At 44.4% G+C, this 19,439-nt stretch overlaps 1 protein-coding gene across 2 annotated transcripts in view; it reads left to right on the top strand.

The window, feature by feature from the left end:
• The window catches only part of FRMPD1 (FERM and PDZ domain containing 1), a 102,341-nt gene that overhangs the window by 26,029 nt on the left and 56,873 nt on the right, over positions 1 to 19,439 (top strand). Inside the window, exon 1 of one of the 2 annotated variants that reach the window (XM_081150764.1) lies at positions 14,208 to 14,323. The exons of the other annotated variant lie outside the window; for it this stretch is intronic. The gene's annotated coding sequence lies outside the window, so the exon portion shown is untranslated. Of the gene's footprint in view, positions 1 to 14,207; positions 14,324 to 19,439 lie in introns of those variants that run through there. 2 annotated transcript variants of the gene reach the window in all.

The raw sequence follows: 19,439 nt of genomic DNA, 5'->3' as shown, positions 1-19,439 counted from the left end.
TGTTTCTGTATTTTCTAAATTGTATACCGCAGATGTATAGCATCTTTATAATTGAGAGAAATAAGCATTATATTTACAAAGAAAAGACAGGCCCAAGAAGGGCTAAAGTAAATTCGTGATGGTATCTAGAGTAGGAGTGCTTGGAGGGGACATGGAGGCCCGCTTTGCCTTTCCAGAGCAGCTCAATCTCCCTTATAAATGATGCGATCCACAGTGGGTCCAAACAGTCCACTGTGTGTGGGCACATCTTTAGCAGGTTGTAGATTCGCCTTGCTCTTCCCCAGAACCACTTGGGATTGCTTTCCTGAGCACAGTTCTCACCATTGAACCACCTCGAGATTTCTCACATTCTTGAACCTTTCATGAAATTATGTTTGCAAGCAGGTCTCCCTGTGTTCAAACCATGCCCTCCTTCAGCCAGTCTAAATCCAGATTCTGCTGCAGACAAAATACAGCGAGGCCCAGGGTGGCCACTGCCCCCTTCCAGAAGAAAGGGGAAGCAGCCAGGCGGCCTTGCCTCAGTCGTTTGGAGGCTGGGGTTCCTCAGGGGTGATGTGTCCCTGCCATTTCCCACTGGCCTAACTTGTCCCCACCCAAAGCAGAAGTCCCAAAGGAAGATGGTCATAGCAGCGATGGAAGGATGCCAGTAGCCTGCTTAGCTCTGGGTGATGTTCTTTTCAGGAAAGCCCAGGACCTCAGAGGGTCCAAAGATGGAGCCCAGGGTAAGGAAGGACCTCTCTTGCAACAAACAATTTGTGCCTGTGACAGCTTGGCTGGAGGAGTGAAGGCTCAAAGTATTCAAACACCCCAAGAGCATCTAGTAGGAGAGGGTTAAACCCAAGTTACAGGTCGCCCTAATGACAGAACCTGAATCAGGGGGCAGAACCCACAGGGAGGCAAATTTCAACTCAATACACAAAGTCCCCTATTTTTTTTTTTTTTTAACATGATGTGTTTACATTTTTTTATTGTGCACATGATAAAACATTCAAAAGCTACAAAGGGATATACAGTGAAAAGGAAGCTGTCTTCCCATGTTTGTCTCTCTCCCAGACCCTCTGCTCCCAGGAACCAATATTAGCTATTTGTATATTTTTCCAGAAATAGCTTATGGTTTTGTATAGTCTATATCCAAGCATACCACACACACACAATACTGTATAGACTATTCCACGCATAGTCTTTTTTTCATTCAAAACTGTTCGGATTATCTTCTCTTACTCCATATAACACGACCAACTTCCTTGTTTCTTACCCTTTTTAATGATGTATGCAGCCCTTTGTATGACTGACTATAATTTATTAAGCCCTCCCTTATTAGCGAGCATTTAGAATGTCTCCAATCCTTTGCCATTACATAAAACACTGCAGTGAATATCTTTGTACATATGGGACATATATGTAAATACATCTGTGGAGTTAATTCCTAGCACTGAAATTTCTGGGTTAAAAGATTTTTTCCAACATTAAAATTAAAACATATTTACTACTATTACTCAGTTCAAAATTAAGAAGATCCTAAGGGTATATGTGAAAAGTCTGACTTTCATTCCTGTTCTTCAACCTTCTAGTTCTAATCTTCGAGTCAACAACTATTATCAGTTTCATGTATATTCTTAGAAAACTATTTCCTTCCCTTTTTAAAAATACAAGTGGTGGCACATCATATTCATAATTTGGCACCTTGCTTTAAAAATATTTAACCATATACAGTATCATGAAAATTATTCTCAAAGAGTTTTGTTTTTCTTTTTTAATGGTTACATGCCTTCCACTAAGTGGATATGCCGTAATCTATCTGTTCTTCAAAGATGGACATTCAGCTTGTTTAAAATGTTTTGTTATTGGTACACATTTACAGATTTTTCAGACATTGTCAAATTGCTCTTCACAGCTATTGTACCAATTTGCACTCCCACCAACAAAGTGTAAAAGTTTGTTTCCCCACATCTCCAACAACACAGCGTATTGTAAAACTTTTTGATCTTTGACATTATAATAGGGAACACACGATATCTCAATGTCGCTTTTATTTGAATTTCATGAATGAGGTTGAGTGTTTCTGTAGATGTTTAGAGCCATTTATAATTGCTTTACCATAAAGTATCTATTCCTATCCTTTGCTTATTTTTTTACTCAGTTGTTGGTCTTTTAATCACTGATTTCTAAAAACTTTATATAGCATAAGGATATTATCCACTTGTTTGTCATATGTATAGCAAAAATTCTTCTTAGTTTTTATGCATCTTTTGACTATGTTTATAGTGCTCCCCCCCCATGAAGGATTTTTATTTTTGTGTAATAATATCTATTCATCTTCTATTTAATGCTTATGACCTTCTCTGCTCCAAGATTAAATTATTCCATATTTTCTTCTAGTACTTTTATGGTTTCACTACTTAAATATTTGATTCATTTGGATTTTATTTAGGAATAAAGAGTAAGATATAGGAAGTAAGATAGGGATTTAGATCTTTTATTTTTTCAGATGGCCATATAACTTATTTAAACTTTAGGGCCTTTTGAGGGTCAGGACCATGTCTAACTCAGCCCTGTGTCCTCCATGGCACCTCTCAGTAATAATAACTAGCACGTAAAGAGCACTCACTAGGGCCAGGATATTCACATGCCCACATACTGAATGACTCCAAAGCCCTATGCTTCCCAGGACACTACTCCGCTCATAGTCCAGGATCCCCTTATAGCCTTTCCCATAGTAGCTATTTCTGTTCTATCCAATGTTATTTGAATAAATAAATTTGCATATACTTAATTTGGGCCTCACTTTGATTCAGATGAGCAAAGAAGAGCAATTCATAGAGCCCAGTCAGGCCAAGTAGATGCCTCCATACATCTAGCATGAGGCTGGGCCATTGCACTGAACTAAGCATAGTCCTGCCATTTACCTCTGGCCTCCACATAAATAGTTTAACTATTGTGTGCCTCTGTTTTCCTTATCTGTGAAATGGGATAATAATAAACAACTCAGAGGTATATTGTGAGGGTGGAATGAGACACTGTCTGCATAAAGGTTCTGAAGGACATCAAGTTGGTGTGCCTCAAGGGATTACGGTTCAAGTGTAGACAGTGCAGAGACCATTAATGTCTCTTCCTGGGAGGACTGGAAGACACGGGGAGGCTGACCAGAGACAGAGTTGTGGGAGAGGTGGGAGATATAAGTAGCTATTTCTGTTCTTCAAGTGACCATTTTCTAGGCGTAGACTAAAATTCCCTCTGGAGCCACACTAATGGACACATTAGTATCAGTTGACAAAAGTACCATATGCTCTGAAATGCTCTCCCATTAAGCTTCATGGGTCGTGGCAGGAATTCATAATCCATTATAAGAAATCTTGCCATGACTTTAACCTCTAGTAAAACACACTCCAGATCTCCTAGGCTCTGGAAGGATAGGCTATGCCTCCAACTACATGACGATGCACGGAACACGGCTTATTTTAAGAAAGTCGGTAAAGTCAGGTTATCCTTGTCTGTCAATACGCGGATCATAAAGGCATCTTTTATTTTTGAAAAAATAATGTATGTTTTCATAATGAATTATTTTGTGAACACTCTTCCTCTTTGGTTTCAAACTAATCAGTGTGTGTAACAGTCATTAATCAGGGTTCAGATTATGAAAATACATCACAGCTCCAGTTCAATAAGTAAGTGGTTTTTCATAATTCACCACCTTAAATTTATAGTACCTGCAGCATTCCTTTGCAAAAAGCATCATCTCTTTGCATATCAATCAATCTGCATAAAAAAGGGGAAAAACAAAAAAGAAGAAACACCCAAGCTCCACAAACTGAAAGAAAAGACAAAGTGTTCAAGTGAATAATAATAGCTGCCTTTTAAGAACGGTCTACAAGACTCTGATCATGCCCTAGGTACTTTGTTCTTATTATTTAATTTAATCCTCACAACACCCTTCAAGGTCAGCATTATCTCTTTGTTATTATAAGAAAACTGAAAGGTGACACTAGTTGCCCAAGGTCATGAAGCTAGCAAGGGATTCAAGCCACGTCTGACTCCACGGCCCAGATCCTTCCCAGAACATCCCTCTGATTCAAAGACGAGACTAAACATAACGTTGCAGTTCACAGTACATAGTAACAAAACATGAATAAAGCCTTGTTTTTAAGAAAATCTAGGTCATCCATCTCCCTCCCTAGCCTACACTGAAGATGGGAGAGAATGCCTCCAAAACTCTCCCCTGTGCCCAGGGCCTCCCCACCCACTAGTTCCAGAATTTAGTGTTGCAAAAAGAGTATTTTATTATCTTTCCTCTTTTTAAAAATATCTTTGTTGTTGAAAGTGTTACAGATGCCCCCCTTTTCCCCATTAACCTCCCCCTCCCCACTCCCTCCCCGTCCCCCAAAGAGTGTTTTAACTGAAGAGGGTCCAGGCTAGCACCATCCCTACAGGCCCCAGGTCCCGCCAGTCAGGTTTGCTCTGCTTTGACCTGTCTTCTACTTTGGGTTTCTGTTTAACAGGCTGTGAAATGAATAAAAGGTTCCACTGGTCTCCCCTCTGCCTAAGTTAGAAAAACACTGATGTAGCCCAATTCTCTGTTTTACGGATGAAGACACTCAGAACCAGGGGAGGCTTGAGCAAAAACACCCAGAAAGGCGACTGATCTTTTTCTCTTTAAGGTTTTAATTGCTGGGTCACAACAGGGAAACTATTGGGGGTGGCAAAGACAACCACCATGGGAAATATGTTCTGAAAGCATTTCCAGCCTGTTGATCTAATAGGGAGGGTGGCTGACCCAGATTTAAATTCTGGCTCCATCACCCACTAGCTGGATTATGTTGAGCAATTAACTGAACCTTGCTGAATCTTTGCACCTGCAAAACGGCCACCCTAATACCTGCCTGCTGGAGTTTTGTGATAATTGATAGTCTATTTTTAAAACCCAGCATATAATAAATAGGTGTTCCTTCCCACCCTCAGGACCTTCCCAGAGGCTGTTCTGTCTGCCTGGGAGCTCCCCTATTCAGATAGCTAATGGGTATTCATTCTTTCGTTTCTTTCACTAGGGAACCTGTGTTTGACTCTAGGCTCTGCCACTTACCAATTAAGTGACCTTGGGAAAGTTAGCCTTAGTTTCATTGCCTGTAAAATGGGGATACTAATGATATGTATCTCACAGAATTGTTAATATGAAATAACATACACTGCTTAGAACAGTGTCTAGCAAATATTAGGTCTCAATAAATTTTAGCAAGGACAGTTTGTGAGGTCCACAAAATAGTTATGGAGGGCCCTCTTTCCTTCATAAGTAAGCTATTCACATTGTCTGGACACTCGTAACATTCTCTCTTTATTCTTGGAGTGTAGAGACTTCACCAGGTCCTGTTTTTAGAAACCCATTCTGCCCATCTCAGTCTTTTAGTTGGTGCATTTAGGCTACTTTAAGTTAATATAATCGTTGAAATGTTAGGACTTACGTCTGACATTTTATTATTTATTTTGTTTTCTGTTTGTTCCACATTTTTCATTCTTCTCTTTCTTTTTTCCTGCCTTTTTCCTGCCAATTACTTGAACATTTTTTAGAATTCCAATTTGAGCTGGATATAGTGTTTTTGCACACATCTCTGTATAGTTTTTTCAGTTGTTGGTCAAGTATTAAACTATACATATAGAACTTATTATAGTCTACTGGTGCTGGCATTTTAGCACTTCAAGTAAAATGTGCATTTAGATTTCTTTCCCCTTTCCCCTTTTTAATATCATTGTCTTAAATATTACCTCTGTATCCATTGAGAACATCTAATAACATTATGATTTTTGCTTTTACTACCAAATATACATTTAAAACTCAAGAGGAAAATGATAATATATTATATTAACCAATATTTTTACTCTTTCTGTTATCTTTTCTTCATTGCTTATGTTCCAGGTTTCCTTCTTTTATCATTTCCTTTCTATTTGAAGAATTTCATCTCATGATCCTTTTAGAATAGGTCTATTGGCCACAGGTTCTCTTAGGTTTCCTTCATCTTAGCTTTCCACTTTATTCCTGAAGGATATTTTTTACTGGATATAGAATTCTGGGTTGGCAGCTCTTTCTTTCCTTTCAGGAGCCAAAAAAGGTCGTACCACTTCCTTCTGGCCTCTGTGATTTCAAATGAGAATTCTGCTGTCATTTGAATTGTGATGAATACTTTTTCTTTACTTTCAAGATTATTTCGTCTTTAGTTTTCAGAAGTTTAATTATTATGCTTGGTATGAATTTCTCTGAATTTATTCCCTCTAGAGTTTGTGCAACTTTTTTCAATGTAGGCTTTCATCTTTTACCAAATTTGGGGGATTTTCAAAGATTATTTCTTCAACTACTTCTATTTCTTGGCTGATATTTTCTGTTTTCATTTGTTTCAAGAGAATTCATAATTGCTTGAAGCATTTTTATGATGGCTGCTTTAAAAAAACAACACATTCGTCAGCTAATTCTAACATCTGTAGCTGGTCCATTTGGGGGCCTGTTGATCGTCATTTTCTCACTCAAGGTGAGATTTTTCTGGTTCTCGGTATAATGAGTAATTTTTTTATTGTACCCTGGAAATTTGGGGTATTATGTTATGAGATTCTGGATCCTATTTGAATTTTCTACTTTAGCAGGCCTCGCCGGCCGCTACCCTGGTGGGGAAGGGGTACTGCCTCGTGACCCCGGTGGGCATGGGAGCCCAAGCTCCCCACTCAGCCTCGCCTGGCTACCCTGGTGGGGGCGGGAGCTGTGTCTCGTTACCTCGGGGCAGGGGCGAGAGTTAAGTTTCTCACTTAACTTAGTCTCCGCTGGCCAGGGGCGGGAGAGTGGGAGTGTCGCGTGTCTTTTGTTCTGTGGTGTTTGGCTAGAACGAGGTGGGTGTTGTCACAAAGGCTCTGCCTCACTAGGCTGCCCTTTCCCGATTCCTCTGGCCGTGGAGATCAGGCTTTTCTCCAGGCTTATTTTCTCTGTGCCTATTAACAGTTTCTAGCTGTGGGCTTCTCTGGTGCCCAGTCTGGGATATTTGGAGGCTGAAAGAAACCCCAGGGAATTAATTCATTGCCATGTTGTTCCTTAAGTCCTGAGGTCCCTAATTAGTCTTCCTTCTCTCCTCATCACTCATAAGAGTTTTCTTACATTTGTTTGATACATTATGTCTAGGGCTTTTAGCTGTATTTAGCAGGAGAATAGGGAGGAATGTATCTCCTGTATCTCGTCCAGAACTGGAAGTCCTAGGTCTGTGTTTTTAAATTACAATGTGCAGCATTCAGTAAGTCTTTTCTATCTGAAAATGCAAGGTTTTTAAAGCCCATAATATTTTATTCTGTTACTTCTTTATTGCTTTGCTCTCTGCTTATTTTTGTTCCATGTGATACTCCTATTGTTTGCATAGCTTCTAGATATTTTATCCATGTTTTTAAACCTTGTCACTCATAATTTCCATTTATTTGTATTTTTGGCTTGGTACTGTGGGGTTGTTCTCTTCTTTTATCTTTCAGACCATTAAATCAGTTTTCAGTGGCATTCATTCTATGTTTCACGTCCACAATTGGAATGTTTAAATTTAGAAATTGCCTTTTTAACTTCCCCAAACTGTTTTTTTCCTCACTTATCATTTTATTTTATTTTTATTTTTTTAAAAATATATCTTTATTGATTTCAGAGAGAGGAAAGGAAAGGGAGAGAGAGAGATAGAAACATCAATGATGAGAGAGTCATTGATGGAGCCCACAACCCGGGCATGTGCCCTGACCGGGAATCGAACCCCGATCGCCTGGATCCCAGGTCGACGCTCAACCGCTGAGCCACGCCCGGCTGGGCCTCACTTATCATTTTAATCTCTACTTGAATCTCCTTAAAATTCTTATTTTTAAAAAATTACTTTTTCTTCTTTTAAACATATCTTAACGTGAGCCCTCTCTTCTAGTTATTTAGCTTTCTTCATCTCCTTTATTTTTTCATAGCACTTTACAGTTTGTAAAACACCAAACAGAGCAATCATTTCATTTTATTCTCTCAATAGCAACTTGAGTTACGCAGGACGAACATTATGATCCCCTGTATTACAGATGAAGAAGTTGAGACAAGCTCGGAGAAGTCAGATGATCTGTGTAAACTAGGATTCAGACCCAGGTTTATCTGAAGAAAGTGGTGATGCAGAGAAGGCGGCCTCTGTCCCTGGGGCTGTGGGGACCAAAGCAGTAGTCACCTGGCAGATTCAGAGCAGAACTGAGCCGGTGGGAATTAGAGTAGACTTAGCGGCAAGACCAAGGTGGGATCAGGCAAGACCCTGGCCACAATCTCAAGGGCATGTCTTTGAAGCTGATCTTTAGGAGCTGATCTTTCAAAAGTTGAACCAACAGAAGAAAACATAATTTTAAAAAGAGGTAAAAAGAAAAGAGTAAAAGAGGCTAAAGCTACTCCTATATTTTCAAAACTATCCCTTAGAGCACTGAAAGATTTATCATCTGAGGAATGAAATAAAAACTTGTCTGATAAGAGACATAATGAACACAAATATATATTTTTAATTGTGATAATCATTTCCAAATCTATGCAAATGTCCCATTCTTTCCCTTGGTTTCCAACTAGGTCATTAAGTCCATTGCATTCGAAGTTGATTAGAATACCAGATTTTATCAAGGAGCAGCGAATGTGATTAGGAACAGGGCTAGATGTTTAAGCAGACAAGGCTTATATGAGAGCAAAAGAAGCAATCCAGAAAGGAGACATGTGTTCCAAACCTTAACGCTCCCACCCCTCCCCCCAAAAGTCAAAATAGGTCATCTTTGGGCAAATCACTGTGATCAAACAAGCTTTGGAGAATTCTGGGAGACTGATCTCTCTTCACTAATACACAGATAATAGACTGCCTAGCCCAACTGCTTATCCTTAGTATTTTGCAGTTAACTGGACAATTCATTTTTAAAAAGTGAGCTGTGAATGTCTGCTTCTGTGTCCTAGAATCGTGGGAGTAAGAACATGTTGTTTTTATGTCATCATTTCTCTCTGTAAAGCAACAATTTATTTGTCCTTAAGAGGTAATATAATCCTCATGATAAACACCCGTTTCTTTTGCAGACAACAGCAGAACCTCTCTTTCTGACTAGATAATACTTTAGCTTTGTTAATCTCAAAGAATCATTCGGTTTAGAGCTCAAGAGAACTTGATTTTCATAAGGTATCATTCCCTCATTTTACAGAAGAGCAGACTATAGCCCAGAGAGGTGATGTGACTTTTCCTTAGCCACACAGCAAGGTAGGGACAGAACTAGGTCTTAGAACTCTTAGGGCATTGCTTTTCCACAAGCAGCTCACAAGTGCTGGCATGGATCTCAGATAGGGGTGTTCCTAATGGTCTTCCTATAACACTCCAGTGTCCATGAGTCTTGGTTCACCAAAGTCTCAATAAAACTGCCTTCATTATAGTTCACTATTAAGTCAATCTTGAATATTAAAAACATGTAATCAGCTTATACGGTATAATAACACTCTCTTAATCAAACCATTCCATTCCCCATCCAGTCTGGATTTATATTTAAATCACTACACTGTAAAGTAAGCCCATGGGCCAGGCTGGCATGGCTCAGTGGTTGAGCATTGACCTATGATCCAGGAGATCAGGGTTTGATTCCTGGTCAGGGTGCATGCCAGGGTTGGGGGCTCGATCTCCAGTGGGGGGGGGGTGCAGGAGGCAGCCGATCAATGACTCTCGTCATTGATGTTTCTATCTCTCTCTCACTCTCCCTTCTTCTCTCTGAAATCAATAAAAATATATTTAAAAAGAAAGTTCTAAAATAAATAAATAAATAAATAAATAATAAAATAAGCCCATGGTAGGCACTCAACAATTTCATATGAATGGCCACTTGGGGGCCCATTAAGGAATCATGTCATTTACGTCTGAAAGAGACCTTGAAGGTCATTGTGTCCCACTCTTTCCTTCTCCTGCCTGAAGAGTGAGGGGACTTGGACAAGTGGCAGAACAATATTAGAACCCCCTTTCCCCTCTATTTTTCAGACCAGGGTTCTTTTTTTCAGCTGCACTGTTTTCATTAATTTGATATGAAGGTATTGAAATTGCCAATTTACTTGTGCTCTGGTATATAAAATAAACGTTTCTAACAATTAATTTAGAAACACTAGTTCATACAAAATGACAGGGTCAGGGTTTTTACTTTTATTTTTTTAGCCATATGGAATTTGATCATTCTGAGAAAGAGCAGAAACGTGTCCTAAATCACTGCAGACAGTAAAGCTGAAACTTGAAGCAGTAAACTTCTATTTTGGGAACAATAGACATGAAGTCAGGAAGAGTCAGGCATTCTAAGAAGGAAATTATATGGAGAAGCTAACTACTAAGTCAACGCTCAGAAATATTTAAATGCAAAGGAGATTAATGCAGATAAGGAGAAGGTATGGGCATTTGGCAGATGACAAATGGCACACTCATGCCATACAGAAAGCAAACTTTTAGCTGAAATGGTACTTATGGGAAATAAATTCAAACCTCAGATGTTTTAGTCAGGAAGTCTCATTAGGATGCAACACAGCTTCTCATTATGGGTTATTACATAGTGTCACTAAAAAAGGAGACACATCTGAGAGGGACAAGGCATGGCCAAATAGCAATATGAGAAATTTAGTCTTGCTGTATCTTGCTCTATATTAATAATGGATCGTTTGATGCCATCTTCTCACAAAAAATGACTGCAGAGTGACAAAAACAGAGATTAAAAGTGATCTGTATTGAAATGACAGCTGCTAGGGCAAAGCTCTTTTGAGAATCTTACATATATTTTATTCATCGACTTATTCATTCATTGATTCAACAAATATCTATAGAGTTCTAGGAAGACAAAAATAAGTAAGATACTGTCTTTCTCAAGGAGGTCTCAAGAAGACAACCATGTAAACAGATCATTATACTGTGGTGTGCTTGGTGCTTTATTTGAAGACTAAACCAAGTACAGCACAGGCACAAAGGAGGGACTGGGAAAACCTAGAGGAGAAGACATTTTTTTACCAGAATTTAAAGGAGGAAGAAGAGTTTGTATAGCAGTTTGTGGTAAAGGTTCAGGAGTGAGAAAAACGCTCAGAGCAAGGTAAAAGCTTAGGCAAAATATTGGGCAGTATGAGATTTAGAATCGCATGTGAATCCCAGTGCAGCTACTTTACCCATGGGATCCTAAGTAAACGACTTTACTTCTTAGAGCTCCAGATTCCTTCTTTGCAACAGGCACATAGAAACCCTCACTGCATATACTGATTATAAGCAGGACTAACAGTGCTGGCTGGCAGGTAACGAACACTGTTCCAGCCCTAGTAACTCTTGTAGAACATTCTTAGGTTGCAGGTATGCTTATGTTCCCTTTGCAGAAAAAGAAACCTAGAACTGAAGGTGATGGAACTTGTTGTGCAGGTTAACAAGTGGCTGCCTTGGTATGTGAACCCAGGCAGTTTGGCTCAAGACCATTTTTTAGTGCTATGCTCTATGCCTTTCATTGCATGAGATATTGTGTGTAAAGGGTTTAACACACGCCTGACACACAGTAATAAATTATAGCTATTTTGCTATTGTAAAATATGATGTGCCCTAGGAACATAAGGTATTTGGTGTGCAGGTATGGGGTGACGTGAAGAAGGGACTGTGGCAGTAATAGGTCGGATTCCTGAGGGCTTCATGCCAGGATAAAGAGAACTTCACTGAAAGGTCAGGAAGGAACAATGGAGGTATCTTCAGCCAGAGAATGACTTGTCAGATTTATAGTTTAAAAAGATCACTGGCTGCATGTAGTGGATGAATTGCAAACAGGCAAGACTGGAGGCATTTACTACAGCTTCATCAAGACATGGTGAGGCTCCAGCTAAGGCAAGGGGAGGAGAAGATATGTACACGAGATGTTTGGACTTAATGACCAGTAGGGTATAGGGAAGAGTCTAGAATGTCCCACTGGTTTCTGGTGTAAGGGCCACTACCAGTTGAGATATGGAAGGAATGCAAAAGGTGTAATTTAAAGGAACGATGTTAGCTGGGCTTTGGCTCTGTTGAGACTGGGGCACCTGAGGGGCAGTCAGGAGGTGTCCAGCAGGCAGTTATGCCTCTGAGTTTGGAGAACAGAAGAAGGCCTGGGCTGAAACCGTGCGGCCAACTGAATCACTCAGCGAAGGTGAAAGAAAAAAGAGACCAAGAGAGGACATGAAGAAGCCCGGCATTTAAACAGCTGGTAGAGAAAGGAAGGCTTTGGGAGAAGAGCGATCAGAATGGGAACATGGGCAGTGTGGGGACCCGGGAGCCCCAGGTGAAATTGTTTACACATAAATACATAAAGCACCTGAAGAGGCAGATGCTCCTGGCGTGCGCAGCTAGGAAACTGAGAGGAACAGGACAAGATTCCATAAGCAAAATTTGTCCGCATTGGATAAGAGAGTTGAGTGTTTATTTCCCTTTCTGACAATTGCCCTCTTCAGTCTTTCATCAGCAAGAGTAACTTGGTTATTAACCTTTATCTACAACACAATTTAAAAAATTAAACTTATTTAGAGATCATTGTAGATTCACATGCAGTTGTAAGAAATTAATGTAGAGAGGCACAACACTTAAATTTTTAGAAGCGTACTTTATTTCCACCGGCTTCAGAATATTTCATGTTTGTCCATGCCTCCTAACGGTGCTTATCCTGGGGCAGAACTTTGTACACTATTATCTAGAGTGGATACAGGTGAGGGAAGCAGACCCCAAGGAGTGAAGGGCCATCTCAGCCTGTGGATGTGTGTGGCAGAGGGGCTGGGGCACTGAGAAAAGGAGCTTTGGGTGCAGGTACCTAGGAGGCCTTTCAAAGACAGAGCCTCTCAGGAGAGTTTTGGGACAGAGGCCTGAATTTGGGAATGAAGGGTATAGAGGCAGTAGGTACTGGAGTGCCTTTCTTCATCTAGGACTGGTGGGCTCCAATGTGCTGAAATCCATGTTGCTCATTTACTATTTATTTATTATTTATTTTACAAAAAACACACTTGTCAACTTACATTTGTGCTCCATTCCATCCCCAAGATGATCTGCCACGCAAATCTGATGGTGCCCTTCCCTACTCAAAACTCCTCCTGACTCTCGGCTGCAGCTCTCAGCTCCTGCCCCGCCCTCACTGGGATCTCTCATCCTGGGGGCTTTGCTCCCCTGGCCTCCGCCCAGAAGACTCTTCACACTCCTTCCTTTCATTGGCCAACTGCCTTGGCCTTTCGGGTTTCGGTTTGGAGGGCCTCCTCTGCAGGAGGCCTTCCTCCCTCGCTCAGCCAATGCAGGCGCCTGCCACGGCCCCCTGGCCCCCTGGCCCCCTGGCCTCACGCTATCGCCACAGGAACTGCGCTGTATCGGCGGCCCCTGGACGGCCGCTCCCTGAGGGCAGGGGCTGCGCTCTACCCCGGCTGTCGCTCCAGGGTCCGACACAGGCAGGGGCCTAGAGGCAGGCATGTGGGTGTGATGGGTACCCCAGTGGTGGTAGGGTGGTAGGGCTGGAACCAGAGGCGTGGGGAGATGGCCCAGGGAGTCAGAAGAGGGCCAAGTGCAGAGTCCTAGGGTACCCCAGCATTTTAGGGTTTGGGAGTTTGAAGAGCACTCGAGGAGACCAAGAAAGAATAGAGAGGCCAGAGGAAAGCCGAAGGAGCGCAGCATCCCAGCGCGGAAAGAGTTTGCAGAGGCGGGGAAGCAGCCCCTAGCGCCAAACGTAGGCCCACCTCTCCCATCTCCCTCGGGCTCATCTGCATCCCCCAGAGCCCCGTGTAGCTCGTGCTCCTCCAAAGGCAATGGAGTAGGCGCGCCAGGGGAAGGGAGGCGTGGGAAGGGTGCTCGTTCCTCGGGAGTCTTGGGTTCCAGTTCTGGCCCCACCGCGGCCGGTCTGGGTGACCTTGGGGAGCCCTCTTCCTCTCCGACCACAGGCTCCCCGTGGGGATCAGGCGGACGCCGCGCGCCCAGGCGGGGAGCTGGGGGGGCCGGCTGAGCCGGGCCGGGGGCAGCGGGACCGCCCACTGCGGCGCCGGGACCTCCGGGCCCGCGGAGGCTGCGCGCGGGACTCCTCCCCCGGGGCGGGGGTCGCGGCGCCCGCAGCTGGCGGCCACGCAGCTGCAGCCTCAGCACCTGCCGCGGCCAGACGGCGCGGGCGCGGCCGGGCCCTGCGCACCCCCCTCCGGCTGCAGCGGCGGAGCGGGAGGCGGAGCCCGAGCCGAGCTGGAGCCGAGCGTCCGCCAGAGCCCCGCACGCGTCCGAGCCCGCGCCGGGCGGGGCCGCCCCTCGCCCAGAGCGCCAGGTCCGGGTCCGCGCGGGAGGCGCCTCCTCTGCAGGTAAGGGCGAGGTCCCGGCGCCGCAAAGTTTTGGGGGGACTGCCGGTCCTCACGCCCCGGGCCTGCGCGAGCTGCCCGCCGCTCGGCTTCCTCCGCGCCGCCCTCGGCCGTGCGCTCTGCTCGCACCACCAGCCCCGGGGAGCCGCAGCCACCTCCAGTCAGTCCTCCGGTCCCCACTCCCGGCCGGGGCGCGTGCGCTGGCTCGTTCCGGGCCTGCAACGGTTAAATCTTTACACAGTATCAGTGTCGCTTAAGTTTTCGAGATCTGCACGGTGTAGTGCAAAGAGCGGCCAACCAGGAGGCAGGAGACCTGGGTCCAGGTGCCGCCCTCCCGGCCAGCGCCAACTTTCTGAGTGACCTCCTACCAGCCTGCCCTGCCGGGGCTCCGCAGCCACACCTGGACCCGGAGGGGTTCGCCAGGGACGATCACCCGAAGCGCCATGCCTGTATTGCCATTTTGTGAGTCAAGGGGTGCCTCAGCTCCAGGGTTCCTTGGGGATGGAGAGGACTGTTGGGACCCACATGAGTCAATATTAGGGGTCATGTTGCAAACCTTCAGCAGCTTTGGTTGAGCTTTAGGAGGGTGTTGAGTCAGCCTCTGGGAATATTCGATGCTCCCAGAGCTGGGAGTCGGGTCCCTGGCTCTCGGGGCTCCTGTGCCATCCACTGACTGTGTGACCTTGGGCAGGTATCCCCACTGGTGTTGCAGCCTATAAAAAATGGGAGGTGGGGGAGTGTGCACTAGGCGATCGTTCAGGTCCACCCACTGTAAATCTGGAGAATTAGAATCTCTAGGTCTCTGTAGTTAGAGTCAGTTTGGGTAGTGGTAATATTTCACCAAGAATGCAGCACCCAGAACTTGCAAATGGACGTTTAGAAAATAAAGGAGGCATTTGCAGTTTACTTTGGGAGTCCCGAAATAGATATGGCAAGTACTGGTGAATGCTAGCCTTCCCTCCTTTGGTGCTTTGGACCATCATAAAATATTCAACGGCATAATGATTTGTTTTCAAAGTGGCTTATAGATCAGGAAGCGTTTCTGTTTGTGAGTCAGTTATTTTAATAAAAAAAAACTCAAAATAGTTGTTTGGGGAAAAATAATGTACAGTTCTAGGGGTCCTGACACAGAGGCAGCATCTACTTGTTTCTAGTCTAAAGCGATGTCGAGATGTTTTCCAATTAAGCCGATATAAAATCACTCCAGGCCAGGCATCCTTTCATGGGTGTTCAACATAGGTGTGGTGGGAGAGACCTGCAGTTTTACAAGTGCATGTTTTCCAGAACAGGTGGATTCTGGTGCAGCCACAGCAGAACAAGCTCTAGGTTTGTTCATCTTAGAAGGTCAACTGTGTTCTTTTGCCCAATCTCTTATCTTCCTTGCGCTGCAGTGGTCATTTCCCCAGTGTCTGGGTGAAATCCGTTGCTATGAAAGGATTCTTATGGAAATGATTTTATTATTTTATTTCCTTCCTTGACGTCCTGGTTTTAAGTTTCAAGCTTTATGAAATCAGAGCACTAGTGAGAGTGCTTTGCGACTGGGGCAGGAAAATGGCAGAGCTGGGGTACACGGTTGCCTTTCCTGCCCGCTGCTCTGTAGTTGAGGCTAATTTTGTCCAGAGAACTGTGACCTCGCAGATGCATTCAAAGGCCACCAGTCTTTACGTTCTTCGTTCTTTGGTGGTTCAGCAAGCGCTTGCTCAGCACTCATTCAGGAGGACACAAACAGGGAAAATACCAGTGAGCCCTACCCTCAAGGAGCTCAGGTTCCAGTGAGGGGTAAAGAGGATTGGATCACGGGCAATTCTGGGAGTTACTCAACTCCTGGGACCTCTGGGAACACTGAGGAGGGTGAATTCCAACCGAGGAGATGGAGGAAGCCTGCACCATGGGAGGCAGAGGAAGAAGAGAATTTAACAGGTGATGGAAAGCAGAAAGGCCATTGTAGGTCAAGGAACTGGTCTGGGCAAAGCTACAGAGGCAGGAAGGCGCGGAGTCCACACGGAGAAGAGTGAGTCTGGTGGAAACAGGAGCAGGCAGGGCACTTCAGGGCAGAGGACAGTGGACAGAGGTTCAGGAGGCCCTGAACCTGGCCTGGAATCCACACTGGCTTTGGGATATTGCGGCTCTGAGCCTCACTGTTCTCACTTGTAAAAAGGGAATAATAGTCATTCCAAACTCACAGGGTTAAATGAGATCATATGTAAAAGTGCCTGAGTGTTTGCTTTGCTTACAACGGGTGTTTGATAACAGTTCCTTTTATTAGCGTGTTTGCTGGCAAGCTCTGTAAATGTTGCTAGACACCATTGTGGTAGCAAATGGTGCTTTTTGTTTTAGCAGATGTATTGACTTAGAACCTCACCACCAGGGTGGAGTTCCTGTGACAATGTCATTTGTATTCAAGGTGCCTCTTAATTCAAGGGGCAGGTGCTTTTTGTCATTTGGGGGGTGCTCAGATCAGGTACTGACATCAACAGCAGCCAGTGCCCTGTAAATACTGTTAGGTACTGGGAAGCCACGGAGGGGCTCATTGGAATTTGGAGTCCCTGCCTCCCACAAGCTTTATCACGACATGCTCAAGGACCCAGATTAGGGGGTCTGACAGTCGGACACAGTTATAAATATATCAGCATTGTCCATATATACTGGGGATGGGGCTCTGGCTCCCGTCTGCCTTGTGTAAGTTCCTGGGGATTTGCAGTAGCCAAGGAAGGTGACTAGGAGAGGATGTCAGGGACGGCGGTGCAACACCTTATGACTCTGTGCAGCATCACGTAGCATCCACGATACTGTCCTTCATTTGTTCACTCAACAGTCATGCATAGAACACCTACTCTGTGCCAGAGAATTATTCTAGGTGCTCCAGGAATACATTGGAATGAAAGGAAAGATCCCTGCCTTCCTGGATTTATATTCTAGTTGGAGAAACACAGTAAACACGTAAATACATAAATAATTACAGGTTGTGCTAAGGCCTGGGAAGGGAAACAGTAGGGTAATGTGAGAGAAGATAAGGGGGAGTGCTCCCTTTGAGGGTGGGCAGGGAAGGCCTGTTTGAGTCACTGAGAGGCAAAGGAGAGAAAGCCAGTCATGGCGAGAGCTGAAGGAGGGGCAGTCCAGCTCTGCAAGAGGCAGAATAGCTTCATGTGTGAGAAGGCAGACTCTGGGGCCGCACTACCTGGATTTGAATACTGGCCCCTCCAACAACGAAATATATCCCATGGTCAGGTTGTTTAATCTTCTGGGCTTCAATTTCTTCATCTAAACTGGGAATAATCACCCTACCTGATGGGGCTGTTGTGAAGATTAAATGAATCGAGGTATGTAAAGCACTTAGAATAGTGCCAGCTATGTAGGAAGCACCAAATAAAAGTTAAATTAAGGGGGTAAAGTGTGGGGAACTTTCTGGCAGAGGGAACAGCAAATGCGAAGGCCTGGAGGCCTGAAAGGGCTTGGTGTGTTGTAGGGCCAGACAGGCTGTTTGCACAGACATTATCCCCATGGTTTTCAGGGAGACTCTAGAGCAGGTTGTCTGCCCCTCCCATACCAAACTATGGTTTAGGAGTTTTGAAAAGAGGAACGCTCAGCCTCAGCACTCTCACCTGCAAGATCAGGCCCCCAGCGCTGTGCTGAGCTGCTGCTGCTTCAGGGGCGTTCTGCTGTAGACCCCCTTCATCAGGATCTCTTCCTTCTCTCCCTTCACCGATCTTTCCCTCCTGCCCTCCCTCTCTCCCCGCCTCCGTTCCTCTCTGTCCCCCCCCCTTCTCCCTTTCCCTCATCCCCTGTCTCATTGACAAGCCTGAAGGGTAGTGTCCCTGGGGTGCTCATCAGTGTGCAGAGGGAGAGCATGGGTCGGGCTGAGCCAGTGTCCCCCTCCCGCCCCCAGGCTGGAGACTCCATAGCAGGGGAGCATAGTCATCTATGAACTTACCCTCTCTCTGATCCCTCCTTACTGAAATCTAGTCACTCACCAAGTCATGCCATTCTGTTTTTTTGTTTTTTTTTTTAATAGGTTCAATCTTTATTGTTGAAAGTATTACGGATGTCCCCCATTTTCCCCCCACCGTTGACCCCCTCCACCCCACTCCTGTGTCCGTATATTTCCATTCTCTCTCTGAACCTCAGGCTTCTGCTTTCTTTAAAATGTGGCCCAGAGACCTTCACTGGGCCCCATGCGTAAGGATAATGAAGTCCAGAGTCCTCAGCTGTCATGATGGGCTGTCTCCATCCCTTCTCTCAGTCCCCCTCCTCCCTCATCCACTCCACCACACTTAATCCCTCCCATCCCCAGGTCTCTAGGCCTTTGCTCCTCCATTTGGCCCCTCTGCCTAGCATGTGCCTCAGTCCTGGTGGTCTTGCTCTTGCCCAAAGGCCCAGCTCAAGTCCTATCTGCTCTAGGAGCTGTAGTCCAGATCCTCTTGTCCCAGGGTTTTCATCTTTTCCTGATCTCCCACTATACTTGGTACCTTTCATGGAGACACCATTGTCATCAATCTTGAATAATTTTGCTTATGATCGCTTGCGTATGTGGCCACAGCCTTGAGAAGTCCCTGGGAGGGCGGACACAATGTCCCTCTAACCTTCACTCTATAACCCTTCTCACAGAGCCCAGCCCTAGTGCAAGCTTGATATGTATTTGCGGCACTGGATCGACGAAAGCCTGTGATTTTCCTGAGATCTGGTTTGAGTCAAGCCAGACACACGATGCTGAAGCTCAGGGGTTGTGGTTCTTAGCTGAACTCACTTGCAGCAGCCAGATGCCTTGAAATGTAGGTCCTTCATCTGATGAAGTGTTGATGTAATATCAAAGATGAGTCTGAACTTTGAGTTTAGCTTTTCAATAAGGCCTATTTTAATAAATACCCTATGTAAAATTTGAACCTTCAAGCTAGAAAGACTTGGAAATAATTGTTTATATCCTAAAAGGATTCTTCACCATACCCAAAGATCTGGTATGGAAAGTTTTCAAATACCAAACATGCCTGTGTACTTAACACCATTCAGTATATAAAATTTTGATTTATGCACAGCTGTTGTAGCTGTATTTCTACTATAGTCTAAGATATGTACCAAACTTAATATGCATTCCCAGAAGCAGGATAATGCAGTCTTAAATTTG

This window comes from Miniopterus schreibersii (assembly GCF_964146895.1).
Source record: "Miniopterus schreibersii genome assembly, chromosome: 11".
In the NCBI taxonomy this organism is placed as follows: domain Eukaryota; kingdom Metazoa; phylum Chordata; class Mammalia; order Chiroptera; family Miniopteridae; genus Miniopterus; species Miniopterus schreibersii.
This window is presented reverse-complemented; position numbering and strand designations above follow the sequence as displayed.